We start from the raw sequence: 26973 nt of genomic DNA, 5'->3' as shown, positions 1-26973 counted from the left end.
GAGCACCTTTGGAGTGCAAAGCCTAATACACACCATACCAATGCCTGTCAGATAGATGGGTCGAACAGATGATTTCCGGCAGGTCCGATCTGATTTCCGATCGTTTTTCTGATGGATTTGCATAGTAGTGATCGGAAATCCGAACGGAAATCCGATCGTGTCTGTCGGAAAGGATCTATCGGCCCATCTATCTGATGGGGAATTGCATGGTGTGCACCAGGCATACGAGAATGAGTATCTTTCAGGTGGTTGTTCCTTGTCAAGTGGTTGATTGTAAGTCTCTCCTTGACAAAAGGACTGGAGTAAAGCCAACGGAAATCTGGGAAAAGCAGATAAGAAAAGTAGTATAGGAAAGATGAGTAAGATTGTAAGAAGGAGTGTTTTTCTCTTTCTTGGGGTGGTGAAGCACTTTTGCTGAAAAGTTGTTAAAAGAGGTTGTGTGAGTAAAAGTGAAGGGGAAAGCTGAGATGACATTTTCGTTTGTTAGCAAAGGGAGTGGGGAGTGGCATGTGAAAGAGGAAGTGATGGCCTGGTGATGGTTTGTAATCGTTTTGGAGGAGCTCTGCCTAGTAGAAAGTAAAAGGAGAAGCTTTGATCGCCCAACGTGGGGCTCGAACCCACGACCCTGAGATTAAGAGTCTCATGCTCTACCGACTGAGCTAGCCGGGCTTGCTTGCTTGCTTGAGCTGAAATGTAAAAAATTGCAAAATGGCGCCAGCCTCACCTTTGCCATCCGCACAGAAGAAGGCAATCTTGTATGGCCTGATTTGGCTGGCCACGTTTTTCAGCACCGAGCAACAGGGCAAGGCATTGGTGGTTCAGTGGTAGAATTCTCGCCTGCCACGCGGGAGGCCCGGGTTCGATTCCCGGCCAATGCAAATGCTAGGATTTTGGCACACCTCCACACTTTGCACTTCTCAAGCTTAAGACATCTCTGCAGGCCAGAAGCCATTTAAGGACATTTGCAAGAGTCACCGTGGCACTTGGCCACAGTGCTGGCTGACAGTCGAGAAGAGGGACCCTAGTACCCAGCAAACATGACTCTAAGACACACAAGTTAAAGCAGCCTTGGGACACTTGCGTGCCCAAAGGCCTTGCATGTCTTCTAGCAGTGCCAGTGACGTGCAGCATCTCTCCCTCTCCAGTACTCACCTATTAGGCTTCTTTTTAACTGTCTAGAAAAGCCTCGGAAATGCCAAGTCAGCAGCATCTGCTCATCTGGTGTTGTTTTACAACTTTTTGCCTTGTTGTCTTTGCACTCTACTCAGGGCCTTGCTCAAATTTGGAGCGTTCTCTCTAGGCCCTCATTCATTCTACTTTTGTCCTGAGTTTTCTCACAGTAGATGTTGAGATGTTGTGTCAGCTTACCTACAACTTGCTTTCCCAGCACCTAGCAATTAAGAAAACATACTAAAAGTACAGAAAAAAAAGTAGTAACAAACTTAAGTCAAATGAAAGCAACCACTTTTTTTGCTTGCCGGGACTGAAAGGCTTTTTGGTTTGTAACTTTTGTTGGGAAGTACCTCATCTAAAAACAAGTTAAGGGAAAGAGCAACTTCCTTTTTTTCAATCCTCTCAGCTAAATCTCAGGCCGTGTGCAGAGTGCCCTCCTCATACTGCTATGTGAGCACCTTTGGAGTGCAAAGCCTAATACACACCATACCAATGCCTGTCAGATAGATGGGTCGAACAGATGATTTCCGGCAGGTCCGATCTGATTTCCGATCGTTTTTCTGATGGATTTGCATAGTAGTGATCGGAAATCCGAACGAAAATCCGATCGTGTCTGTCGGAAAGGATCTATCGGCCCATCTATCTGATGGGGAATTGCATGGTGTGCACCAGGCATACGAGAATGAGTATCTTTCAGGTGGTTGTTCCTTGTCAAGTGATTGATTGTAAGTCTCTCCTTGACAAAAGGACTGGAGTAAAGCCAACGGAAATCTGGGAAAAGCAGATAAGAAAAGTAGTATAGGAAAGATGAGTAAGATTGTAAGAAGGAGTGTTTTTCTCTTTCTTGGGGTGGTGAAGCACTTTTGCTGAAAAGTTGTTAAAAGAGGTTGTGTGAGTAAAAGTGAAGGGGAAAGCTGAGATGACATTTTCGTTTGTTAGCAAAGGGAGTGGGGAGTGGCATGTGAAAGAGGAAGTGATGGCCTGGTGATGGTTTGTAATCGTTTTGGAGGAGCTCTGCCTAGTAGAAAGTAAAAGGAGAAGCTTTGATCGCCCAACGTGGGGCTCGAACCCACGACCCTGAGATTAAGAGTCTCATGCTCTACCGACTGAGCTAGCCGGGCTTGCTTGCTTGAGCTGAAATGTCAAAAATTGCAAAATGGCGCCAGCCTCACCTTTGCCATCCGCACAGAAGAAGGCAATCTTGTATGGCCTGATTTGGCTGGCCACGTTTTTCAGCACCGAGCAACAGGGCAAGGCATTGGTGGTTCAGTGGTAGAATTCTCGCCTGCCACGTGGGAGGCCCGGGTTCGATTCCCGGCCAATGCAAATGCTAGGATTTTGGCACACCTCCACACTTTGCACTTCTCAAGCTTAAGACATCTCTGCAGGCCAGAAGCCATTTAAGGACATTTGCAAGAGTCACCGTGGCACTTGGCCACAGTGCTGGCTGACAGTCGAGAAGAGGGACCCTAGTACCCAGCAAACATGACTCTAAGACACACAAGTTAAAGCAGCCTTGGGACACTTGCGTGCCCAAAGGCCTTGCATGTCTTCTAGCAGTGCCAGTGACGTGCAGCATCTCTTCCTCTCCAGTACTCACCTATTAGGCTTCTTTTTAACTGTCTAGAAAAGCCTCGGAAATGCCAAGTCAGCAGCATCTGCTCATCTGGTGTTGTTTTACAACTTTTTGCCTTGTTGTCTTTGCACTCTACTTAGGGCCTTGCTCAAATTTGGAGCGTTCTCTCTAGGCCCTCATTCATTCTACTTTTGTCCTGAGTTTTCTCACAGTAGATGTTGAGATGTTGTGTCAGCTTACCTACAACTTGCTTTCCCAGCACCTAGCAATTAAGAAAACATACTAAAAGTACAGAAAAAAAAGTAGTAACAAACTTAAGTCAAATGAAAGCAACCACTTTTTTTGCTTGCCGGGACTGAAAGGCTTTTTGGTTTGTAACTTTTGTTGGGAAGTACCTCATCTAAAAACAAGTTAAGGGAAAGAGCAACTTCCTTTTTTTCAATCCTCTCAGCTAAATCTCTGGCCGTGTGCAGAGTGCCCTCCTCATACTGCTATGTGAGCACCTTTGGAGTGCAAAGCCTAATACACACCATACCAATGCCTGTCAGATAGATGGGTCGAACAGATGATTTCCGGCAGGTCCGATCTGATTTCCGATCGTTTTTCTGATGGATTTGCATAGTAGTGATCGGAAATCCGAACGGAAATCCGATCGTGTCTGTCGGAAAGGATCTATCGGCCCATCTATCTGATGGGGAATTGCATGGTGTGCACCAGGCATACGAGAATGAGTATCTTTCAGGTGGTTGTTCCTTGTCAAGTGATTGATTGTAAGTCTCTCCTTGACAAAAGGACTGGAGTAAAGCCAACGGAAATCTGGGAAAAGCAGATAAGAAAAGTAGTATAGGAAAGATGAGTAAGATTGTAAGAAGGAGTGTTTTTCTCTTTCTTGGGGTGGTGAAGCACTTTTGCTGAAAAGTTGTTAAAAGAGGTTGTGTGAGTAAAAGTGAAGGGGAAAGCTGAGATGACATTTTCGTTTGTTAGCAAAGGGAGTGGGGAGTGGCATGTGAAAGAGGAAGTGATGGCCTGGTGATGGTTTGTAATCGTTTTGGAGGAGCTCTGCCTAGTAGAAAGTAATAGGAGAAGCTTTGATCGCCCAACGTGGGGCTCGAACCCACGACCCTGAGATTAAGAGTCTCATGCTCTACCGACTGAGCTAGCCGGGCTTGCTTGCTTGAGCTGAAATGTCAAAAATTGCAAAATGGCGCCAGCCTCACCTTTGCCATCCGCACAGAAGAAGGCAATCTTGTATGGCCTGATTTGGCTGGCCACGTTTTTCAGCACCGAGCAACAGGGCAGAGCATTGGTGGTTCAGTGGTAGAATTCTCGCCTGCCACGCGGGAGGCCCGGGTTCGATTCCCGGCCAATGGAAATGCTAGGATTTTGGCACACCTCCACACTTTGCACTTCTCAAGCTTAAGACATCTCTGCAGGCCAGAAGCCATTTAAGGACATTTGCAAGAGTCACCGTGGCACTTGGCCACAGTGCTGGCTGACAGTCGAGAAGAGGGACCCTAGTACCCAGCAAACATGACTCTAAGACACACAAGTTAAAGCAGCCTTGGGACACTTGCGTGCCCAAAGGCCTTGCATGTCTTCTAGCAGTGCCAGTGACGTGCAGCATCTCTCCCTCTCCAGTACTCACCTATTAGGCTTCTTTTTAACTGTCTAGAAAAGCCTCGGAAATGCCAAGTCAGCAGCATCTGCTCATCTGGTGTTGTTTTACAACTTTTTGCCTTGTTGTCTTTGCACTCTACTCAGGGCCTTGCTCAAATTTGGAGCGTTCTCTCTAGGCCCTCATTCATTCTACTTTTGTCCTGAGTTTTCTCACAGTAGATGTTGAGATGTTGTGTCAGCTTACCTACAACTTGCTTTCCCAGCACCTAGCAATTAAGAAAACATACTAAAAGTACAGAAAAAAAAGTAGTAACAAACTTAAGTCAAATGAAAGCAACCACTTTTTTTGCTTGCCGGGACTGAAAGGCTTTTTGGTTTGTAACTTTTGTTGGGAAGTACCTCATCTAAAAACAAGTTAAGGGAAAGAGCAACTTCCTTTTTTTCAATCCTCTCAGCTAAATCTCAGGCCGTGTGCAGAGTGCCCTCCTCATACTGCTATGTGAGCACCTTTGGAGTGCAAAGCCTAATACACACCATACCAATGCCTGTCAGATAGATGGGTCGAACAGATGATTTCCGGCAGGTCCGATCTGATTTCCGATCGTTTTTCTGATGGATTTGCATAGTAGTGATCGGAAATCCGAACGGAAATCCGATCGTGTCTGTCGGAAAGGATCTATCGGCCCATCTATCTGATGGGGAATTGCATGGTGTGCACCAGGCATACGAGAATGAGTATCTTTCAGGTGGTTGTTCCTTGTCAAGTGATTGATTGTAAGTCTCTCCTTGACAAAAGGACTGGAGTAAAGCCAACGGAAATCTGGGAAAAGCAGATAAGAAAAGTAGTATAGGAAAGATGAGTAAGATTGTAAGAAGGAGTGTTTTTCTCTTTCTTGGGGTGGTGAAGCACTTTTGCTGAAAAGTTGTTAAAAGAGGTTGTGTGAGTAAAAGTGAAGGGGAAAGCTGAGATGACATTTTCGTTTGTTAGCAAAGGGAGTGGGGAGTGGCATGTGAAAGAGGAAGTGATGGCCTGGTGATGGTTTGTAATCGTTTTGGAGGAGCTCTGCCTAGTAGAAAGTAAAAGGAGAAGCTTTGATCGCCCAACGTGGGGCTCGAACCCACGACCCTGAGATTAAGAGTCTCATGCTCTACCGACTGAGCTAGCCGGGCTTGCTTGCTTGAGCTGAAATGTCAAAAATTGCAAAATGGCGCCAGCCTCACCTTTGCCATCCGCACAGAAGAAGGCAATCTTGTATGGCCTGATTTGGCTGGCCACGTTTTTCAGCACCGAGCAACAGGGCAAGGCATTGGTGGTTCAGTGGTAGAATTCTCGCCTGCCACGCGGGAGGCCCGGGTTCGATTCCCGGCCAATGCAAATGCTAGGATTTTGGCACACCTCCACACTTTGCACTTCTCAAGCTTAAGACATCTCTGCAGGCCAGAAGCCATTTAAGGACATTTGCAAGAGTCACCGTGGCACTTGGCCACAGTGCTGGCTGACAGTCGAGAAGAGGGACCCTAGTACCCAGCAAACATGACTCTAAGACACACAAGTTAAAGCAGCCTTGGGACACTTGCGTGCCCAAAGGCCTTGCATGTCTTCTAGCAGTGCCAGTGATGTGCAGCATCTCTCCCTCTCCAGTACTCACCTATTAGGCTTCTTTTTAACTGTCTAGAAAAGCCTCGGAAATGCCAAGTCAGCAGCATCTGCTCATCTGGTGTTGTTTTACAACTTTTTGCCTTGTTGTCTTTGCACTCTACTCAGGGCCTTGCTCAAATTTGGAGCGTTCTCTCTAGGCCCTCATTCATTCTACTTTTGTCCTGAGTTTTCTCACAGTAGATGTTGAGATGTTGTGTCAGCTTACCTACAACTTGCTTTCCCAGCACCTAGCCATTAAGAAAACATACTAAAAGTACAGAAAAAAAAGTAGTAACAAACTTAAGTCAAATGAAAGCAACCACTTTTTTTGCTTGCCGGGACTGAAAGGCTTTTTGGTTTGTAACTTTTGTTGGGAAGTACCTCATCTAAAAACAAGTTAAGGGAAAGAGCAACTTCCTTTTTTTCAATCCTCTCAGCTAAATCTCAGGCCGTGTGCAGAGTGCCCTCCTCATACTGCTATGTGAGCACCTTTGGAGTGCAAAGCCTAATACACACCATACCAATGCCTGTCAGATAGATGGGTCGAACAGATGATTTCCGGCAGGTCCGATCTGATTTCCGATCGTTTTTCTGATGGATTTGCATAGTAGTGATCGGAAATCCGAACGGAAATCCGATCGTGTCTGTCGGAAAGGATCTATCGTCCCATCTATCTGATGGGGAATTGCATGGTGTGCACCAGGCATACGAGAATGAGTATCTTTCAGGTGGTTGTTCCTTGTCAAGTGATTGATTGTAAGTCTCTCCTTGACAAAAGGACTGGAGTAAAGCCAACGGAAATCTGGGAAAAGCAGATAAGAAAAGTAGTATAGGAAAGATGAGTAAGATTGTAAGAAGGAGTGTTTTTCTCTTTCTTGGGGTGGTGAAGCACTTTTGCTGAAAAGTTGTTAAAAGAGGTTGTGTGAGTAAAAGTGAAGGGGAAAGCTGAGATGACATTTTCGTTTGTTAGCAAAGGGAGTGGGGAGTGGCATGTGAAAGAGGAAGTGATGGCCTGGTGATGGTTTGTAATCGTTTTGGAGGAGCTCTGCCTAGTAGAAAGTAAAAGGAGAAGCTTTGATCGCCCAACGTGGGGCTCGAACCCACGACCCTGAGATTAAGAGTCTCATGCTCTACCGACTGAGCTAGCCGGGCTTGCTTGCTTGAGCTGAAATGTCAAAAATTGCAAAATGGCGCCAGCCTCACCTTTGCCATCCGCACAGAAGAAGGCAATCTTGTATGGCCTGATTTGGCTGGCCACGTTTTTCAGCACCGAGCAACAGGGCAAGGCATTGGTGGTTCAGTGGTAGAATTCTCGCCTGCCACGCGGGAGGCCTGGGTTTGATTCCCGGCCAATGCAAATGCTAGGATTTTGGCACACCTCCACACTTTGCACTTCTCAAGCTTAAGACATCTCTGCAGGCCAGAAGCCATTTAAGGACATTTGCAAGAGTCACCGTGGCACTTGGCCACAGTGCTGGCTGACAGTCGAGAAGAGGGACCCTAGTACCCAGCAAACATGACTCTAAGACACACAAGTTAAAGCAGCCTTGGGACACTTGCGTGCCCAAAGGCCTTGCATGTCTTCTAGCAGTGCCAGTGACGTGCAGAATCTCTCCCTCTCCAGTACTCACCTATTAGGCTTCTTTTTAACTGTCTAGAAAAGCCTCGGAAATGCCAAGTCAGCAGCATCTGCTCATCTGGTGTTGTTTTACAACTTTTTGCCTTGTTGTCTTTGCACTCTACTCAGGGCCTTGCTCAAATTTGGAGCGTTCTCTCTAGGCCCTCATTCATTCTACTTTTGTCCTGAGTTTTCTCACAGTAGATGTTGAGATGTTGTGTCAGCTTACCTACAACTTGCTTTCCCAGCACCTAGCAATTAAGAAAACATACTAAAAGTACAGAAAAAAAAGTAGTAACAAACTTAAGTCAAATGAAAGCAACCACTTTTTTTGCTTGCCGGGACTGAAAGGCTTTTTGGTTTGTAACTTTTGTTGGGAAGTACCTCATCTAAAAACAAGTTAAGGGAAAGAGCAACTTCCTTTTTTTCAATCCTCTCAGCTAAATCTCAGGCCGTGTGCAGAGTGCCCTCCTCATACTGCTATGTGAGCACCTTTGGAGTGCAAAGCCTAATACACACCATACCAATGCCTGTCAGATAGATGGGTCGAACAGATGATTTCCGGCAGGTCCGATCTGATTTCCGATCGTTTTTCTGATGGATTTGCATAGTAGTGATCGGAAATCCGAACGGAAATCCGATCGTGTCTGTCGGAAAGGATCTATCGGCCCATCTATCTGATGGGGAATTGCATGGTGTGCACCAGGCATACGAGAATGAGTATCTTTCAGGTGGTTGTTCCTTGTCAAGTGATTGATTGTAAGTCTCTCCTTGACAAAAGGACTGGAGTAAAGCCAACGGAAATCTGGGAAAAGCAGATAAGAAAAGTAGTATAGGAAAGATGAGTAAGATTGTAAGAAGGAGTGTTTTTCTCTTTCTTGGGGTGGTGAAGCACTTTTGCTGAAAAGTTGTTAAAAGAGGTTGTGTGAGTAAAAGTGAAGGGGAAAGCTGAGATGACATTTTCGTTTGTTAGCAAAGGGAGTGGGGAGTGGCATGTGAAAGAGGAAGTGATGGCCTGGTGATGGTTTGTAATCGTTTTGGAGGAGCTCTGCCTAGTAGAAAGTAAAAGGAGAAGCTTTGATCGCCCAACGTGGGGCTCGAACCCACGACCCTGAGATTAAGAGTCTCATGCTCTACCGACTGAGCTAGCCGGGCTTGCTTGCTTGAGCTGAAATGTCAAAAATTGCAAAATGGCGCCAGCCTCACCTTTGCCATCCGCACAGAAGAAGGCAATCTTGTATGGCCTGATTTGGCTGGCCACGTTTTTCAGCACCGAGCAACAGGGCAAGGCATTGGTGGTTCAGTGGTAGAATTCTCGCCTGCCACGCGGGAGGCCCGGGTTCGATTCCCGGCCAATGCAAATGCTAGGATTTTGGCACACCTCCACACTTTGCACTTCTCAAGCTTAAGACATCTCTGCAGGCCAGAAGCCATTTAAGGACATTTGCAAGAGTCACCGTGGCACTTGGCCACAGTGCTGGCTGACAGTCGAGAAGAGGGACCCTAGTACCCAGCAAACATGACTCTAAGACACACAAGTTAAAGCAGCCTTGGGACACTTGCGTGCCCAAAGGCCTTGCATGTCTTCTAGCAGTGCCAGTGACGTGCAGCATCTCTCCCTCTCCAGTACTCACCTATTAGGCTTCTTTTTAACTGTCTAGAAAAGCCTCGGAAATGCCAAGTCAGCAGCATCTGCTCATCTGGTGTTGTTTTACAACTTTTTGCCTTGTTGTCTTTGCACTCTACTCAGGGCCTTGCTCAAATTTGGAGCGTTCTCTCTAGGCCCTCATTCATTCTACTTTTGTCCTGAGTTTTCTCACAGTAGATGTTGAGATGTTGTGTCAGCTTACCTACAACTTGCTTTCCCAGCACCTAGCAATTAAGAAAACATACTAAAAGTACAGAAAAAAAAGTAGTAACAAACTTAAGTCAAATGAAAGCAACCACTTTTTTTGCTTGCCGGGACTGAAAGGCTTTTTGGTTTGTAACTTTTGTTGGGAAGTACCTCATCTAAAAACAAGTTAAGGGAAAGAGCAACTTCCTTTTTTTCAATCCTCTCAGCTAAATCTCAGGCCGTGTGCAGAGTGCCCTCCTCATACTGCTATGTGAGCACCTTTGGAGTGCAAAGCCTAATACACACCATACCAATGCCTGTCAGATAGATGGGTCGAACAGATGATTTCCGGCAGGTCCGATCTGATTTCCGATCGTTTTTCTGATGGATTTGCATAGTAGTGATCGGAAATCCGAACGGAAATCCGATCGTGTCTGTCGGAAAGGATCTATCGGCCCATCTATCTGATGGGGAATTGCATGGTGTGCACCAGGCATACGAGAATGAGTATCTTTCAGGTGGTTGTTCCTTGTCAAGTGATTGATTGTAAGTCTCTCCTTGACAAAAGGACTGGAGTAAAGCCAACGGAAATCTGGGAAAAGCAGATAAGAAAAGTAGTATAGGAAAGATGAGTAAGATTGTAAGAAGGAGTGTTTTTCTCTTTCTTGGGGTGGTGAAGCACTTTTGCTGAAAAGTTGTTAAAAGAGGTTGTGTGAGTAAAAGTGAAGGGGAAAGCTGAGATGACATTTTCGTTTGTTAGCAAAGGGAGTGGGGAGTGGCATGTGAAAGAGGAAGTGATGGCCTGGTGATGGTTTGTAATCGTTTTGGAGGAGCTCTGCCTAGTAGAAAGTAAAAGGAGAAGCTTTGATCGCCCAACGTGGGGCTCGAACCCACGACCCTGAGATTAAGAGTCTCATGCTCTACCGACTGAGCTAGCCGGGCTTGCTTGCTTGCTTGAGCTGAAATGTAAAAAATTGCAAAATGGCGCCAGCCTCACCTTTGCCATCCGCACAGAAGAAGGCAATCTTGTATGGCCTGATTTGGCTGGCCACGTTTTTCAGCACCGAGCAACAGGGCAAGGCATTGGTGGTTCAGTGGTAGAATTCTCGCCTGCCACGCGGGAGGCCCGGGTTCGATTCCTGGCCAATGGAAATGCTAGGATTTTGGCACACCTCCACACTTTGCACTTCTCAAGCTTAAGACATCTCTGCAGGCCAGAAGCCATTTAAGGACATTTGCAAGAGTCACCGTGGCACTTGGCCACAGTGCTGGCTGACAGTCGAGAAGAGGGACCCTAGTACCCAGCAAACATGACTCTAAGACACACAAGTTAAAGCAGCCTTGGGACACTTGCGTGCCCAAAGGCCTTGCATGTCTTCTAGCAGTGCCAGTGACGTGCAGCATCTCTCCCTCTCCAGTACTCACCTATTAGGCTTCTTTTTAACTGTCTAGAAAAGCCTCGGAAATGCCAAGTCAGCAGCATCTGCTCATCTGGTGTTGTTTTACAACTTTTTGCCTTGTTGTCTTTGCACTCTACTCAGGGCCTTGCTCAAATTTGGAGCGTTCTCTCTAGGCCCTCATTCATTCTACTTTTGTCCTGAGTTTTCTCACAGTAGATGTTGAGATGTTGTGTCAGCTTACCTACAACTTGCTTTCCCAGCACCTAGCAATTAAGAAAACATACTAAAAGTACAGAAAAAAAAGTAGTAACAAACTTAAGTCAAATGAAAGCAACCACTTTTTTTGCTTGCCGGGACTGAAAGGCTTTTTGGTTTGTAACTTTTGTTGGGAAGTACCTCATCTAAAAACAAGTTAAGGGAAAGAGCAACTTCCTTTTTTTCAATCCTCTCAGCTAAATCTCAGGCCGTGTGCAGAGTGCCCTCCTCATACTGCTATGTGAGCACCTTTGGAGTGCAAAGCCTAATACACACCATACCAATGCCTGTCAGATAGATGGGTCGAACAGATGATTTCCGGCAGGTCCGATCTGATTTCCGATCGTTTTTCTGATGGATTTGCATAGTAGTGATCGGAAATCCGAACGGAAATCCGATCGTGTCTGTCGGAAAGGATCTATCGGCCCATCTATCTGATGGGGAATTGCATGGTGTGCACCAGGCATACGAGAATGAGTATCTTTCAGGTGGTTGTTCCTTGTCAAGTGATTGATTGTAAGTCTCTCCTTGACAAAAGGACTGGAGTAAAGCCAACGGAAATCTGGGAAAAGCAGATAAGAAAAGTAGTATAGGAAAGATGAGTAAGATTGTAAGAAGGAGTGTTTTTCTCTTTCTTGGGGTGGTGAAGCACTTTTGCTGAAAAGTTGTTAAAAGAGGTTGTGTGAGTAAAAGTGAAGGGGAAAGCTGAGATGACATTTTCGTTTGTTAGCAAAGGGAGTGGGGAGTGGCATGTGAAAGAGGAAGTGATGGCCTGGTGATGGTTTGTAATCGTTTTGGAGGAGCTCTGCCTAGTAGAAAGTAAAAGGAGAAGCTTTGATCGCCCAACGTGGGGCTCGAACCCACGACCCTGAGATTAAGAGTCTCATGCTCTACCGACTGAGCTAGCCGGGCTTGCTTGCTTGAGCTGAAATGTCAAAAATTGCAAAATGGCGCCAGCCTCACCTTTGCCATCCGCACAGAAGAAGGCAATCTTGTATGGCCTGATTTGGCTGGCCACGTTTTTCAGCACCGAGCAACAGGGCAAGGCATTGGTGGTTCAGTGGTAGAATTCTCGCCTGCCACGCGGGAGGCCCGGGTTTGATTCCCGGCCAATGCAAATGCTAGGATTTTGGCACACCTCCACACTTTGCACTTCTCAAGCTTAAGACATCTCTGCAGGCCAGAAGCCATTTAAGGACATTTGCAAGAGTCACCGTGGCACTTGGCCACAGTGCTGGCTGACAGTCGAGAAGAGGGACCCTAGTACCCAGCAAACATGACTCTAAGACACACAAGTTAAAGCAACCTTGGGACACTTGCGTGCCCAAAGGCCTTGCATGTCTTCTAGCAGTGCCAGTGACGTGCAGCATCTCTCCCTCTCCAGTACTCACCTATTAGGCTTCTTTTTAACTGTCTAGAAAAGCCTCGGAAATGCCAAGTCAGCAGCATCTGCTCATCTGGTGTTGTTTTACAACTTTTTGCCTTGTTGTCTTTGCACTCTACTCAGGGCCTTGCTCAAATTTGGAGCGTTCTCTCTAGGCCCTCATTCATTCTACTTTTGTCCTGAGTTTTCTCACAGTAGATGTTGAGATGTTGTGTCAGCTTACCTACAACTTGCTTTCCCAGCACCTAGCAATTAAGAAAACATACTAAAAGTACAGAAAAAAAAGTAGTAACAAACTTAAGTCAAATGAAAGCAACCACTTTTTTTGCTTGCCGGGACTGAAAGGCTTTTTGGTTTGTAACTTTTGTTGGGAAGTACCTCATCTAAAAACAAGTTAAGGGAAAGAGCAACTTCCTTTTTTTCAATCCTCTCAGCTAAATCTCAGGCCGTGTGCAGAGTGCCCTCCTCATACTGCTATGTGAGCACCTTTGGAGTGCAAAGCCTAATACACACCATACCAATGCCTGTCAGATAGATGGGTCGAACAGATGATTTCCGGCAGGTCCGATCTGATTTCCGATCGTTTTTCTGATGGATTTGCATAGTAGTGATCGGAAATCCGAACGGAAATCCGATCGTGTCTGTCGGAAAGGATCTATCGGCCCATCTATCTGATGGGGAATTGCATGGTGTGCACCAGGCATACGAGAATGAGTATCTTTCAGGTGGTTGTTCCTTGTCAAGTGATTGATTGTAAGTCTCTCCTTGACAAAAGGACTGGAGTAAAGCCAACGGAAATCTGGGAAAAGCAGATAAGAAAAGTAGTATAGGAAAGATGAGTAAGATTGTAAGAAGGAGTGTTTTTCTCTTTCTTGGGGTGGTGAAGCACTTTTGCTGAAAAGTTGTTAAAAGAGGTTGTGTGAGTAAAAGTGAAGGGGAAAGCTGAGATGACATTTTCGTTTGTTAGCAAAGGGAGTGGGGAGTGGCATGTGAAAGAGGAAGTGATGGCCTGGTGATGGTTTGTAATCGTTTTGGAGGAGCTCTGCCTAGTAGAAAGTAAAAGGAGAAGCTTTGATCGCCCAACGTGGGGCTCGAACCCACGACCCTGAGATTAAGAGTCTCATGCTCTACCGACTGAGCTAGCTGGGCTTGCTTGCTTGAGCTGAAATGTCAAAAATTGCAAAATGGCGCCAGCCTCACCTTTGCCATCCGCACAGAAGAAGGCAATCTTGTATGGCCTGATTTGGCTGGCCACGTTTTTCAGCACCGAGCAACAAGGCAAGGCATTGGTGGTTCAGTGGTAGAATTCTCGCCTGCCACGCGGGAGGCCCGGGTTTGATTCCCGGCCAATGCAAATGCTAGGATTTTGGCACACCTCCACACTTTGCACTTCTCAAGCTTAAGACATCTCTGCAGGCCAGAAGCCATTTAAGGACATTTGCAAGAGTCACCGTGGCACTTGGCCACAGTGCTGGCTGACAGTCGAGAAGAGGGACCCTAGTACCCAGCAAACATGACTCTAAGACACACAAGTTAAAGCAGCCTTGGGACACTTGCGTGCCCAAAGGCCTTGCATGTCTTCTAGCAGTGCCAGTGACGTGCAGCATCTCTCCCTCTCCAGTACTCACCTATTAGGCTTCTTTTTAACTGTCTAGAAAAGCCTCGGAAATGCCAAGTCAGCAGCATCTGCTCATCTGGTGTTGTTTTACAACTTTTTGCCTTGTTGTCTTTGCACTCTACTCAGGGCCTTGCTCAAATTTGGAGCGTTCTCTCTAGGCCCTCATTCATTCTACTTTTGTCCTGAGTTTTCTCACAGTAGATGTTGAGATGTTGTGTCAGCTTACCTACAACTTGCTTTCCCAGCACCTAGCAATTAAGAAAACATACTAAAAGTACAGAAAAAAAAGTAGTAACAAACTTAAGTCAAATGAAAGCAACCACTTTTTTTGCTTGCCGGGACTGAAAGGCTTTTTGGTTTGTAACTTTTGTTGGGAAGTACCTCATCTAAAAACAAGTTAAGGGAAAGAGCAACTTCCTTTTTTTCAATCCTCTCAGCTAAATCTCAGGCCGTGTGCAGAGTGCCCTCCTCATACTGCTATGTGAGCACCTTTGGAGTGCAAAGCCTAATACACACCATACCAATGCCTGTCAGATAGATGGGTCGAACAGATGATTTCCGGCAGGTCCGATCTGATTTCCGATCGTTTTTCTGATGGATTTGCATAGTAGTGATCGGAAATCCGAACGGAAATCCGATCGTGTCTGTCGGAAAGGATCTATCGGCCCATCTATCTGATGGGGAATTGCATGGTGTGCACCAGGCATACGAGAATGAGTATCTTTCAGGTGGTTGTTCCTTGTCAAGTGATTGATTGTAAGTCTCTCCTTGACAAAAGGACTGGAGTAAAGCCAACGGAAATCTGGGAAAAGCAGATAAGAAAAGTAGTATAGGAAAGATGAGTAAGATTGTAAGAAGGAGTGTTTTTCTCTTTCTTGGGGTGGTGAAGCACTTTTGCTGAAAAGTTGTTAAAAGAGGTTGTGTGAGTAAAAGTGAAGGGGAAAGCTGAGATGACATTTTCGTTTGTTAGCAAAGGGAGTGGGGAGTGGCATGTGAAAGAGGAAGTGATGGCCTGGTGATGGTTTGTAATCGTTTTGGTGGAGCTCTGCCTAGTAGAAAGTAAAAGGAGAAGCTTTGATCGCCCAACATGGGGCTCGAACCCACAACCCTGAGATTAAGAGTCTCATGCTCTACCGACTGAGCTAGCCGGGCTTGCTTGCTTGAGCTGAAATGTCAAAAATTGCAAAATGGCGCCAGCCTCACCTTTGCCATCCGCACAGAAGAAGGCAATCTTGTATGGCCTGATTTGGCTGGCCACGTTTTTCAGCACCGAGCAACAGGGCAAGGCATTGGTGGTTCAGTGGTAGAATTCTCGCCTGCCACGCGGGAGGCCCGGGTTCGATTCCCGGCCAATGCAAATGCTAGGATTTTGGCACACCTCCACACTTTGCACTTCTCAAGCTTAAGACATCTCTGCAGGCCAGAAGCCATTTAAGGACATTTGCAAGAGTCACCGTGGCACTTGGCCACAGTGCTGGCTGACAGTCGAGAAGAGGGACCCTAGTACCCAGCAAACATGACTCTAAGACACACAAGTTAAAGCAGCCTTGGGACACTTGCGTGCCCAAAGGCCTTGCATGTCTTCTAGCAGTGCCAGTGACGTGCAGCATCTCTCCCTCTCCAGTACTCACCTATTAGGCTTCTTTTTAACTGTCTAGAAAAGCCTCGGAAATGCCAAGTCAGCAGCATCTGCTCATCTGGTGTTGTTTTACAACTTTTTGCCTTGTTGTCTTTGCACTCTACTCAGGGCCTTGCTCAAATTTGGAGCGTTCTCTCTAGGCCCTCATTCATTCTACTTTTGTCCTGAGTTTTCTCACAGTAGATGTTGAGATGTTGTGTCAGCTTACCTACAACTTGCTTTCCCAGCACCTAGCAATTAAGAAAACATACTAAAAGTACAGAAAAAAAAGTAGTAACAAACTTAAGTCAAATGAAAGCAACCACTTTTTTTGCTTGCCGGGACTGAAAGGCTTTTTGGTTTGTAACTTTTGTTGGGAAGTACCTCATCTAAAAACAAGTTAAGGGAAAGAGCAACTTCCTTTTTTTCAATCCTCTCAGCTAAATCTCAGGCCGTGTGCAGAGTGCCCTCCTCATACTGCTATGTGAGCACCTTTGGAGTGCAAAGCCTAATACACACCATACCAATGCCTGTCAGATAGATGGGTCGAACAGATGATTTCCGGCAGGTCCGATCTGATTTCCGATCGTTTTTCTGATGGATTTGCATAGTAGTGATCGGAAATCCGAACGGAAATCCGATCGTGTCTGTCGGAAAGGATCTATCGGCCCATCTATCTGATGGGGAATTGCATGGTGTGCACCAGGCATACGAGAATGAGTATCTTTCAGGTGGTTGTTCCTTGTCAAGTGATTGATTGTAAGTCTCTCCTTGACAAAAGGACTGGAGTAAAGCCAACGGAAATCTGGGAAAAGCAGATAAGAAAAGTAGTATAGGAAAGATGAGTAAGATTGTAAGAAGGAGTGTTTTTCTCTTTCTTGGGGTGGTGAAGCACTTTTGCTGAAAAGTTGTTAAAAGAGGTTGTGTGAGTAAAAGTGAAGGGGAAAGCTGAGATGACATTTTCGTTTGTTAGCAAAGGGAGTGGGGAGTGGCATGTGAAAGAGGAAGTGATGGCCTGGTGATGGTTTGTAATCGTTTTGGAGGAGCTCTGCCTAGTAGAAAGTAAAAGGAGAAGCTTTGATCGCCCAACGTGGGGCTCGAACCCACGACCCTGAGATTAAGAGTCTCATGCTCTACCGACTGAGCTAGCCGGGCTTGCTTGCTTGAGCTGAAATGTCAAAAATTGCAAAATGGCGCCAGCCTCACCTTTGCCATCCGCACAGAAGAAGGCAATCTTGTATGGCCTGATTTGGCTGGCCACGTTTTTCAGCACCGAGCAACAGGGCAAGGCATTGGTGGTTCAGTGGTAGAATTCTCGCCTGCCACGCGGGAGGCCCGGGTTCGATTCCCGGCCAATGGAAATGCTAGGATTTTGGCACACCTCCACACTTTGCACTTCTCAAGCTTAAGACATCTCTGCAGGCCAGAAGCCATTTAAGGACATTTGCAAGAGTCACCGTGGCACTTGGCCACAGTGCTGGCTGACAGTCGAGAAGAGGGACCCTAGTACCCAGCAAACATGACTCTAAGACACACAAGTTAAAGCAGCCTTGGGACACTTGCGTGCCCAAAGGCCTTGCATGTCTTCTAGCAGTGCCAGTGACGTGCAGCATCTCTCCCTCTCCAGTACTCACCTATTAGGCTTCTTTTTAACTGTCTAGAAAAGCCTCAGAAATGCCAAGTCAGCAGCATCTGCTCATCTGGTGTTGTTTTACAACTTTTTGCCTTGTTGTCTTTGCACTCTACTCAGGGCCTTGCTCAAATTTGGAGCGTTCTCTCTAGGCCCTCATTCATTCTACTTTTGTCCTGAGTTTTCTCACAGTAGATGTTGAGATGTTGTGTCAGCTTACCTACAACTTGCTTTCCCAGCACCTAGCAATTAAGAAAACATACTAAAAGTACAGAAAAAAAAGTAGTAACAAACTTAAGTCAAATGAAAGCAACCACTTTTTTTGCTTGCCGGGACTGAAAGGCTTTTTGGTTTGTAACTTTTGTTGGGAAGTACCTCATCTAAAAACAAGTTAAGGGAAAGAGCAACTTCCTTTTTTTCAATCCTCTCAGCTAAATCTCAGGCCGTGTGCAGAGTGCCCTCCTCATACTGCTATGTGAGCACCTTTGGAGTGCAAAGCCTAATACACACCATACCAATGCCTGTCAGATAGATGGGTCGAACAGATGATTTCCGGCAGGTCCGATCTGATTTCCGATCGTTTTTCTGATGGATTTGCATAGTAGTGATCGGAAATCCGAACGGAAATCCGATCGTGTCTGTCGGAAAGGATCTATCGGCCCATCTATCTGATGGGGAATTGCATGGTGTGCACCAGGCATACGAGAATGAGTATCTTTCAGGTGGTTGTTCCTTGTCAAGTGATTGATTGTAAGTCTCTCCTTGACAAAAGGACTGGAGTAAAGCCAACGGAAATCTGGGAAAAGCAGATAAGAAAAGTAGTATAGGAAAGATGAGTAAGATTGTAAGAAGGAGTGTTTTTCTCTTTCTTGGGGTGGTGAAGCACTTTTGCTGAAAAGTTGTTAAAAGAGGTTGTGTGAGTAAAAGTGAAGGGGAAAGCTGAGATGACATTTTCGTTTGTTAGCAAAGGGAGTGGGGAGTGGCATGTGAAAGAGGAAGTGATGGCCTGGTGATGGTTTGTAATCGTTTTGGAGGAGCTCTGCCTAGTAGAAAGTAAAAGGAGAAGCTTTGATCGCCCAACGTGGGGCTCGAACCCACGACCCTGAGATTAAGAGTCTCATGCTCTACCGACTGAGCTAGCCGGGCTTGCTTGCTTGAGCTGAAATGTCAAAAATTGCAAAATGGCGCCAGCCTCACCTTTGCCATCCGCACAGAAGAAGGCAATCTTGTATGGCCTGATTTGGCTGGCCACGTTTTTCAGCACCGAGCAACAGGGCAAGGCATTGGTGGTTCAGTGGTAGAATTCTCGCCTGCCACGCGGGAGGCCCGGGTTCGATTCCCGGCCAATGGAAATGCTAGGATTTTGGCACACCTCCACACTTTGCACTTCTCAAGCTTAAGACATCTCTGCAGGCCAGAAGCCATTTAAGGACATTTGCAAGAGTCACCGTGGCACTTGGCCACAGTGCTGGCTGACAGTCGAGAAGAGGGACCCTAGTACCCAGCAAACATGACTCTAAGACACACAAGTTAAAGCAGCCTTGGGACACTTGCGTGCCCAAAGGCCTTGCATGTCTTCTAGCAGTGCCAGTGACGTGCAGCATCTCTCCCTCTCCAGTACTCACCTATTAGGCTTCTTTTTAACTGTCTAGAAAAGCCTCAGAAATGCCAAGTCAGCAGCATCTGCTCATCTGGTGTTGTTTTACAACTTTTTGCCTTGTTGTCTTTGCACTCTACTCAGGGCCTTGCTCAAATTTGGAGCGTTCTCTCTAGGCCCTCATTCATTCTACTTTTGTCCTGAGTTTTCTCACAGTAGATGTTGAGATGTTGTGTCAGCTTACCTACAACTTGCTTTCCCAGCACCTAGCAATTAAGAAAACATACTAAAAGTACAGAAAAAAAAGTAGTAACAAACTTAAGTCAAATGAAAGCAACCACTTTTTTTGCTTGCCGGGACTGAAAGGCTTTTTGGTTTGTAACTTTTGTTGGGAAGTACCTCATCTAAAAACAAGTTAAGGGAAAGAGCAACTTCCTTTTTTTCAATCCTCTCAGCTAAATCTCAGGCCGTGTGCAGAGTGCCCTCCTCATACTGCTATGTGAGCACCTTTGGAGTGCAAAGCCTAATACACACCATACCAATGCCTGTCAGATAGATGGGTCGAACAGATGATTTCCGGCAGGTCCGATCTGATTTCCGATCGTTTTTCTGATGGATTTGCATAGTAGTGATCGGAAATCCGAACGGAAATCCGATCGTGTCTGTCGGAAAGGATCTATCGGCCCATCTATCTGATGGGGAATTGCATGGTGTGCACCAGGCATACGAGAATGAGTATCTTTCAGGTGGTTGTTCCTTGTCAAGTGATTGATTGTAAGTCTCTCCTTGACAAAAGGACTGGAGTAAAGCCAACGGAAATCTGGGAAAAGCAGATAAGAAAAGTAGTATAGGAAAGATGAGTAAGATTGTAAGAAGGAGTGTTTTTCTCTTTCTTGGGGTGGTGAAGCACTTTTGCTGAAAAGTTGTTAAAAGAGGTTGTGTGAGTAAAAGTGAAGGGGAAAGCTGAGATGACATTTTCGTTTGTTAGCAAAGGGAGTGGGGAGTGGCATGTGAAAGAGGAAGTGATGGCCTGGTGATGGTTTGTAATCGTTTTGGAGGAGCTCTGCCTAGTAGAAAGTAAAAGGAGAAGCTTTGATCGCCCAACGTGGGGCTCGAACCCACGACCCTGAGATTAAGAGTCTCATGCTCTACCAACTGAGCTAGCCAGGCTTGCTTGCTTGAGCTGAAATGTCAAAAATTGCAAAATGGCGCCAGCCTCACCTTTGCCATCCGCACAGAAGAAGGCAATCTTGTATGGCCTGATTTGGCTGGCCACGTTTTTCAGCACCGAGCAACAGGGCAAGGCATTGGTGGTTCAGTGGTAGAATTCTCGCCTGCCACGCGGGAGGCCCGGGTTTGATTCCCGGCCAATGCAAATGCTAGGATTTTGGCACACCTCCACACTTTGCACTTCTCAAGCTTAAGACATCTCTGCAGGCCAGAAGCCATTTAAGGACATTTGCAAGAGTCACCGTGGCACTTGGCCACAGTGCTGGCTGACAGTCGAGAAGAGGGACCCTAGTACCCAGCAAACATGACTCTAAGACACACAAGTTAAAGCAGCCTTGGGACACTTGCGTGCCCAAAGGCCTTGCATGTCTTCTAGCAGTGCCAGTGACGTGCAGCATCTCTCCCTCTCCAGTACTCACCTATTAGGCTTCTTTTTAACTGTCTAGAAAAGCCTCGGAAATGCCAAGTCAGCAGCATCTGCTCATCTGGTGTTGTTTTACAACTTTTTGCCTTGTTGTCTTTGCACTCTACTCAGGGCCTTGCTCAAATTTGGAGCGTTCTCTCTAGGCCCTCATTCATTCTACTTTTGTCCTGAGTTTTCTCACAGTAGATGTTGAGATGTTGTGTCAGCTTACCTACAACTTGCTTTCCCAGCACCTAGCAATTAAGAAAACATACTAAAAGTACAGAAAAAAAAGTAGTAACAAACTTAAGTCAAATGAAAGCAACCACTTTTTTTGCTTGCCGGGACTGAAAGGCTTTTTGGTTTGTAACTTTTGTTGGGAAGTACCTCATCTAAAAACAAGTTAAGGGAAAGAGCAACTTCCTTTTTTTCAATCCTCTCAGCTAAATCTCAGGCCGTGTGCAGAGTGCCCTCCTCATACTGCTATGTGAGCACCTTTGGAGTGCAAAGCCTAATACACACCATACCAATGCCTGTCAGATAGATGGGTCGAACAGATGATTTCCGGCAGGTCCGATCTGATTTCCGATCATTTTTCTGATGGATTTGCATAGTAGTGATCGGAAATCCGAACGGAAATCCGATCGTGTCTGTCGGAAAGGATCTATCGGCCCATCTATCTGATGGGGAATTGCATGGTGTGCACCAGGCATACGAGAATGAGTATCTTTCAGGTGGTTGTTCCTTGTCAAGTGATTGATTGTAAGTCTCTCCTTGACAAAAGGACTGGAGTAAAGCCAACGGAAATCTGGGAAAAGCAGATAAGAAAAGTAGTATAGGAAAGATGAGTAAGATTGTAAGAAGGAGTGTTTTTCTCTTTCTTGGGGTGGTGAAGCACTTTTGCTGAAAAGTTGTTAAAAGAGGTTGTGTGAGTAAAAGTGAAGGGGAAAGCTGAGATGACATTTTCGTTTGTTAGCAAAGGGAGTGGGGAGTGGCATGTGAAAGAGGAAGTGATGGCCTGGTGATGGTTTGTAATCGTTTTGGAGGAGCTCTGCCTAGTAGAAAGTAAAAGGAGAAGCTTTGATCGCCCAACGTGGGGCTCAAACCCACGACCCTGAGATTAAGAGTCTCATGCTCTACCGACTGAGCTAGCTGGGCTTGCTTGCTTGAGCTGAAATGTCAAAAATTGCAAAATGGCGCCAGCCTCACCTTTGCCATCCGCACAGAAGAAGGCAATCTTGTATGGCCTGATTTGGCTGGCCACGTTTTTCAGCACCGAGCAACAGGGCAAGGCATTGGTGGTTCAGTGGTAGAGTTCTCGCCTGCCACGCGGGAGGCCCGGGTTCGATTCCCGGCCAATGCAAATGCTAGGATTTTGGCACACCTCCACACTTTGCACTTCTCAAGCTTAAGACATCTCTGCAGGCCAGAAGCCATTTAAGGACATTTGCAAGAGTCACCGTGGCACTTGGCCACAGTGCTGGCTGACAGTCGAGAAGAGGGACCCTAGTACCCAGCAAACATGACTCTAAGACACACAAGTTAAAGCAGCCTTGGGACACTTGCGTGCCCAAAGGCCTTGCATGTCTTCTAGCAGTGCCAGTGACGTGCAGCATCTCTCCCTCTCCAGTACTCACCTATTAGGCTTCTTTTTAACTGTCTAGAAAAGCCTCGGAAATGCCAAGTCAGCAGCATCTGCTCATCTGGTGTTGTTTTACAACTTTTTGCCTTGTTGTCTTTGCACTCTACTCAGGGCCTTGCTCAAATTTGGAGCGTTCTCTCTAGGCCCTCATTCATTCTACTTTTGTCCTGAGTTTTCTCACAGTAGATGTTGAGATGTTGTGTCAGCTTACCTACAACTTGCTTTCCCAGCACCTAGCAATTAAGAAAACATACTAAAAGTACAGAAAAAAAAGTAGTAACAAACTTAAGTCAAATGAAAGCAACCACTTTTTTTGCTTGCCGGGACTGAAAGGCTTTTTGGTTTGTAACTTTTGTTGGGAAGTACCTCATCTAAAAACAAGTTAAGGGAAAGAGCAACTTCCTTTTTTTCAATCCTCTCAGCTAAATCTCAGGCCGTGTGCAGAGTGCCCTCCTCATACTGCTATGTGAGCACCTTTGGAGTGCAAAGCCTAATACACACCATACCAATGCCTGTCAGATAGATGGGTCGAACAGATGATTTCCGGCAGGTCCGATCTGATTTCCGATCGTTTTTCTGATGGATTTGCATAGTAGTGATCGGAAATTCGAACGGAAATCCGATCGTGTCTGTCGGAAAGGATCTATCGGCCCATCTATCTGATGGGGAATTGCATGGTGTGCACCAGGCATACGAGAATGAGTATCTTTCAGGTGGTTGTTCCTTGTCAAGTGATTGATTGTAAGTCTCTCCTTGACAAAAGGACTGGAGTAAAGCCAACGGAAATCTGGGAAAAGCAGATAAGAAAAGTAGTATAGGAAAGATGAGTAAGATTGTAAGAAGGAGTGTTTTTCTCTTTCTTGGGGTGGTGAAGCACTTTTGCTGAAAAGTTGTTAAAAGAGGTTGTGTGAGTAAAAGTGAAGGGGAAAGCTGAGATGACATTTTCGTTTGTTAGCAAAGGGAGTGGGGAGTGGCATGTGAAAGAGGAAGTGATGGCCTGGTGATGGTTTGTAATCGTTTTGGAGGAGCTCTGCCTAGTAGAAAGTAAAAGGAGAAGCTTTGATCGCCCAACGTGGGGCTCGAACCCACGACCCTGAGATTAAGAGTCTCATGCTCTACCGACTGAGCTAGCCGGGCTTGCTTGCTTGAGCTGAAATGTAAAAAATTGCAAAATGGCGCCAGCCTCACCTTTGCCATCCGCACAGAAGAAGGCAATCTTGTATGGCCTGATTTGGCTGGCCACGTTTTTCAGCACCGAGCAACAGGGCAAGGCATTGGTGGTTCAGTGGTAGAATTCTCGCCTGCCACGCGGGAGGCCCGGGTTTGATTCCCGGCCAATGCAAATGCTAGGATTTTGGCACACCTCCACACTTTGCACGTCTCAAGCTTAAGACATCTCTGCAGGCCAGAAGCCATTTAAGGACATTTGCAAGAGTCACCGTGGCACTTGGCCACAGTGCTGGCTGACAGTCAAGAAGAGGGACCCTAGTACCCAGCAAACATGACTCTAAGACACACAAGTTAAAGCAGCCTTGGGACACTTGCGTGCCCAAAGGCCTTGCATGTCTTCTAGCAGTGCCAGTGACGTGCAGCATCTCTCCCTCTCCAGTACTCACCTATTAGGCTTCTTTTTAACTGTCTAGAAAAGCCTCGGAAATGCCAAGTCAGCAGCATCTGCTCATCTGGTGTTGTTTTACAACTTTTTGCCTTGTTGTCTTTGCACTCTACTCAGGGCCTTGCTCAAATTTGGAGCGTTCTCTCTAGGCCCTCATTCATTCTACTTTTGTCCTGAGTTTTCTCACAGTAGATGTTGAGATGTTGTGTCAGCTTACCTACAACTTGCTTTCCCAGCACCTAGCAATTAAGAAAACATACTAAAAGTACAGAAAAAAAAGTAGTAACAAACTTAAGTCAAATGAAAGCAACCACTTTTTTTGCTTGCCGGGACTGAAAGGCTTTTTGGTTTGTAACTTTTGTTGGGAAGTACCTCATCTAAAAACAAGTTAAGGGAAAGAGCAACTTCCTTTTTTTCAATCCTCTCAGCTAAATCTCAGGCCGTGTGCAGAGTGCCCTCCTCATACTGCTATGTGAGCACCTTTGGAGTGCAAAGCCTAATACACACCATACCAATGCCTGTCAGATAGATGGGTCGAACAGATGATTTCCGGCAGGTCCGATCTGATTTCCGATCATTTTTCTGATGGATTTGCATAGTAGTGATCGGAAATCCGAACGGAAATCCGATCGTGTCTGTCGGAAAGGATCTATCGGCCCATCTATCTGATGGGGAATTGCATGGTGTGCACCAGGCATACGAGAATGAGTATCTTTCAGGTGGTTGTTCCTTGTCAAGTGATTGATTGTAAGTCTCTCCTTGACAAAAGGACTGGAGTAAAGCCAACGGAAATCTGGGAAAAGCAGATAAGAAAAGTAGTATAGGAAAGATGAGTAAGATTGTAAGAAGGAGTGTTTTTCTCTTTCTTGGGGTGGTGAAGCACTTTTGCTGAAAAGTTGTTAAAAGAGGTTGTGTGAGTAAAAGTGAAGGGGAAAGCTGAGATGACATTTTCGTTTGTTAGCAAAGGGAGTGGGGAGTGGCATGTGAAAGAGGAAGTGATGGCCTGGTGATGGTTTGTTATCGTTTTGGAGGAGCTCTGCCTAGTAGAAAGTAAAAGGAGAAGCTTTGATCGCCCAACGTGGTTCTCGAACCCACGACCCTGAGATTAAGAGTCTCATGCTCTACCGACTGAGCTAGCCAGGCTTGCTTGCTTGAACTGAAATGTCAAAAATTGCAAAATGGCGCCAGCCTCACCTTTGCCATCCGCACAGAAGAAGGCAATCTTGTATGGCCTGATTTGGCTGGCCACGTTTTTCAGCACCGAGCAACAGGGCAAGGCATTGGTGGTTCAGTGGTAGAATTCTCGCCTGCCACGCGGGAGGCCCGGGTTCGATTCCCGGCCAATGCAAATGCTAGGATTTTGGCACACCTCCACACTTTGCACTTCTCAAGCTTAAGACATCTCTGCAGGCCAGAAGCCATTTAAGGACATTTGCAAGAGTCACCGTGGCACTTGGCCACAGTGCTGGCTGACAGTCGAGAAGAGGGACCCTAGTACCCAGCAAACATGACTCTAAGACACACAAGTTAAAGCAGCCTTGGGACACTTGCGTGCCCAAAGGCCTTGCATGTCTTCTAGCAGTGCCAGTGACGTGCAGCATCTCTCCCTCTCCAGTACTCACCTATTAGGCTTCTTTTTAACTGTCTAGAAAAGCCTCGGAAATGCCAAGTCAGCAGCATCTGCTCATCTGGTGTTGTTTTACAACTTTTTGCCTTGTTGTCTTTGCACTCTACTCAGGGCCTTGCTCAAATTTGGAGCGTTCTCTCTAGGCCCTCATTCATTCTACTTTTGTCCTGAGTTTTCTCACAGTAGATGTTGAGATGTTGTGTCAGCTTACCTACAACTTGCTTTCCCAGCACCTAGCAATTAAGAAAACATACTAAAAGTACAGAAAAAAAAGTAGTAACAAACTTAAGTCAAATGAAAGCAAGCACTTTTTTTGCTTGCCGGGACTGAAAGGCTTTTTGGTTTGTAACTTTTGTTGGGAAGTACCTCATCTAAAAACAAGTTAAGGGAAAGAGCAACTTCCTTTTTTTCAATCCTCTCAGCTAAATCTCAGGCCGTGTGCAGAGTGCCCTCCTCATACTGCTATGTGAGCACCTTTGGAGTGCAAAGCCTAATACACACCATACCAATGCCTGTCAGATAGATGGGTCGAACAGATGATTTCCGGCAGGTCCGATCTGATTTCCGATCGTTTTTCTGATGGATTTGCATAGTAGTGATCGGAAATCCGAACGGAAATCCGATCGTGTCTGTCGGAAAGGATCTATCGGCCCATCTATCTGATGGGGAATTGCATGGTGTGCACCAGGCATACGAGAATGAGTATCTTTCAGGTGGTTGTTCCTTGTCAAGTGATTGATTGTAAGTCTCTCCTTGACAAAAGGACTGGAGTAAAGCCAACGGAAATCTGGGAAAAGCAGATAAGAAAAGTAGTATAGGAAAGATGAGTAAGATTGTAAGAAGGAGTGTTTTTCTCTTTCTTGGGGTGGTGAAGCACTTTTGCTGAAAAGTTGTTAAAAGAGGTTGTGTGAGTAAAAGTGAAGGGGAAAGCTGAGATGACATTTTCGTTTGTTAGCAAAGGGAGTGGGGAGTGGCATGTGAAAGAGGAAGTGATGGCCTGGTGATGGTTTGTAATCGTTTTGGAGGAGCTCTGCCTAGTAGAAAGTAAAAGGAGAAGCTTTGATCGCCCAACGTGGGGCTCGAACCCACGACCCTGAGATTAAGAGTCTCATGCTCTACCGACTGAGCTAGCCGGGCTTGCTTGCTTGAGCTGAAATGTCAAAAATTGCAAAATGGCGCCAGCCTCACCTTTGCCATCCGCACAGAAGAAGGCAATCTTGTATGGCCTGATTTGGCTGGCCACGTTTTTCAGCACCGAGCAACAGGGCAAGGCATTGGTGGTTCAGTGGTAGAATTCTCGCCTGCCACGTGGGAGGCCCGGGGTCGATTCCCGGCCAATGCAAATGCTAGGATTTTGGCACACCTCCACACTTTGCACTTCTCAAGCTTAAGACATCTCTGCAGGCCAGAAGCCATTTAAGGACATTTGCAAGAGTCACCGTGGCACTTGGCCACAGTGCTGGCTGACAGTCGAGAAGAGGGACCCTAGTACCCAGC

General features: G+C 46.2%; 25 non-coding genes across 25 annotated transcripts; 11 read left to right on the top strand and 14 right to left on the bottom strand.

The window, feature by feature from the left end:
• Nucleotides 1–596: 596 nt before the first annotated feature.
• Nucleotides 597–669, bottom strand: TRNAK-CUU (transfer RNA lysine (anticodon CUU)). The gene has a single exon. It is a non-coding gene; the product is annotated as a tRNA-Lys (tRNA).
• Nucleotides 670–807: 138 nt separating this feature from the next.
• Nucleotides 808–878, top strand: TRNAG-GCC (transfer RNA glycine (anticodon GCC)). The gene has a single exon. It is a non-coding gene; the product is annotated as a tRNA-Gly (tRNA).
• Nucleotides 879–2221: 1343 nt separating this feature from the next.
• On the bottom strand, nt 2222–2294 carry TRNAK-CUU (transfer RNA lysine (anticodon CUU)). The gene has a single exon. It is a non-coding gene; the product is annotated as a tRNA-Lys (tRNA).
• A 134-nt stretch (nt 2295–2428) lies between these two features.
• TRNAG-GCC (transfer RNA glycine (anticodon GCC)) lies at nt 2429–2499 on the top strand. Its single transcript has one exon. It is a non-coding gene; the product is annotated as a tRNA-Gly (tRNA).
• A 1343-nt stretch (nt 2500–3842) lies between these two features.
• On the bottom strand, nt 3843–3915 carry TRNAK-CUU (transfer RNA lysine (anticodon CUU)). The gene has a single exon. It is a non-coding gene; the product is annotated as a tRNA-Lys (tRNA).
• Nucleotides 3916–5463: 1548 nt separating this feature from the next.
• Nucleotides 5464–5536, bottom strand: TRNAK-CUU (transfer RNA lysine (anticodon CUU)). Its single transcript has one exon. It is a non-coding gene; the product is annotated as a tRNA-Lys (tRNA).
• Nucleotides 5537–5670: 134 nt separating this feature from the next.
• On the top strand, nt 5671–5741 carry TRNAG-GCC (transfer RNA glycine (anticodon GCC)). Its single transcript has one exon. It is a non-coding gene; the product is annotated as a tRNA-Gly (tRNA).
• Nucleotides 5742–7084: 1343 nt separating this feature from the next.
• TRNAK-CUU (transfer RNA lysine (anticodon CUU)) lies at nt 7085–7157 on the bottom strand. The gene has a single exon. It is a non-coding gene; the product is annotated as a tRNA-Lys (tRNA).
• A 1548-nt stretch (nt 7158–8705) lies between these two features.
• TRNAK-CUU (transfer RNA lysine (anticodon CUU)) lies at nt 8706–8778 on the bottom strand. The gene has a single exon. It is a non-coding gene; the product is annotated as a tRNA-Lys (tRNA).
• A 134-nt stretch (nt 8779–8912) lies between these two features.
• Nucleotides 8913–8983, top strand: TRNAG-GCC (transfer RNA glycine (anticodon GCC)). Its single transcript has one exon. It is a non-coding gene; the product is annotated as a tRNA-Gly (tRNA).
• A 1343-nt stretch (nt 8984–10326) lies between these two features.
• On the bottom strand, nt 10327–10399 carry TRNAK-CUU (transfer RNA lysine (anticodon CUU)). Its single transcript has one exon. It is a non-coding gene; the product is annotated as a tRNA-Lys (tRNA).
• Nucleotides 10400–11951: 1552 nt separating this feature from the next.
• On the bottom strand, nt 11952–12024 carry TRNAK-CUU (transfer RNA lysine (anticodon CUU)). The gene has a single exon. It is a non-coding gene; the product is annotated as a tRNA-Lys (tRNA).
• Nucleotides 12025–12158: 134 nt separating this feature from the next.
• TRNAG-GCC (transfer RNA glycine (anticodon GCC)) lies at nt 12159–12229 on the top strand. The gene has a single exon. It is a non-coding gene; the product is annotated as a tRNA-Gly (tRNA).
• A 1343-nt stretch (nt 12230–13572) lies between these two features.
• On the bottom strand, nt 13573–13645 carry TRNAK-CUU (transfer RNA lysine (anticodon CUU)). Its single transcript has one exon. It is a non-coding gene; the product is annotated as a tRNA-Lys (tRNA).
• Nucleotides 13646–13779: 134 nt separating this feature from the next.
• TRNAG-GCC (transfer RNA glycine (anticodon GCC)) lies at nt 13780–13850 on the top strand. Its single transcript has one exon. It is a non-coding gene; the product is annotated as a tRNA-Gly (tRNA).
• A 1550-nt stretch (nt 13851–15400) lies between these two features.
• TRNAG-GCC (transfer RNA glycine (anticodon GCC)) lies at nt 15401–15471 on the top strand. Its single transcript has one exon. It is a non-coding gene; the product is annotated as a tRNA-Gly (tRNA).
• A 1343-nt stretch (nt 15472–16814) lies between these two features.
• Nucleotides 16815–16887, bottom strand: TRNAK-CUU (transfer RNA lysine (anticodon CUU)). The gene has a single exon. It is a non-coding gene; the product is annotated as a tRNA-Lys (tRNA).
• Nucleotides 16888–18435: 1548 nt separating this feature from the next.
• On the bottom strand, nt 18436–18508 carry TRNAK-CUU (transfer RNA lysine (anticodon CUU)). The gene has a single exon. It is a non-coding gene; the product is annotated as a tRNA-Lys (tRNA).
• Nucleotides 18509–20056: 1548 nt separating this feature from the next.
• On the bottom strand, nt 20057–20129 carry TRNAK-CUU (transfer RNA lysine (anticodon CUU)). Its single transcript has one exon. It is a non-coding gene; the product is annotated as a tRNA-Lys (tRNA).
• Nucleotides 20130–20263: 134 nt separating this feature from the next.
• Nucleotides 20264–20334, top strand: TRNAG-GCC (transfer RNA glycine (anticodon GCC)). Its single transcript has one exon. It is a non-coding gene; the product is annotated as a tRNA-Gly (tRNA).
• Nucleotides 20335–21884: 1550 nt separating this feature from the next.
• TRNAG-GCC (transfer RNA glycine (anticodon GCC)) lies at nt 21885–21955 on the top strand. The gene has a single exon. It is a non-coding gene; the product is annotated as a tRNA-Gly (tRNA).
• Nucleotides 21956–23298: 1343 nt separating this feature from the next.
• Nucleotides 23299–23371, bottom strand: TRNAK-CUU (transfer RNA lysine (anticodon CUU)). The gene has a single exon. It is a non-coding gene; the product is annotated as a tRNA-Lys (tRNA).
• Nucleotides 23372–23505: 134 nt separating this feature from the next.
• On the top strand, nt 23506–23576 carry TRNAG-GCC (transfer RNA glycine (anticodon GCC)). The gene has a single exon. It is a non-coding gene; the product is annotated as a tRNA-Gly (tRNA).
• Nucleotides 23577–25126: 1550 nt separating this feature from the next.
• Nucleotides 25127–25197, top strand: TRNAG-GCC (transfer RNA glycine (anticodon GCC)). Its single transcript has one exon. It is a non-coding gene; the product is annotated as a tRNA-Gly (tRNA).
• Nucleotides 25198–26540: 1343 nt separating this feature from the next.
• On the bottom strand, nt 26541–26613 carry TRNAK-CUU (transfer RNA lysine (anticodon CUU)). Its single transcript has one exon. It is a non-coding gene; the product is annotated as a tRNA-Lys (tRNA).
• Nucleotides 26614–26973: the final 360 nt, after the last annotated feature.

Source organism: Hyperolius riggenbachi, chromosome 4, assembly GCF_040937935.1.
Source record: "Hyperolius riggenbachi isolate aHypRig1 chromosome 4, aHypRig1.pri, whole genome shotgun sequence".
Lineage (NCBI taxonomy): Eukaryota > Metazoa > Chordata > Amphibia > Anura > Hyperoliidae > Hyperolius > Hyperolius riggenbachi.
Note: the sequence above shows the minus strand (reverse complement) of the source record. Positions and strands in the feature narration are given on the sequence as shown.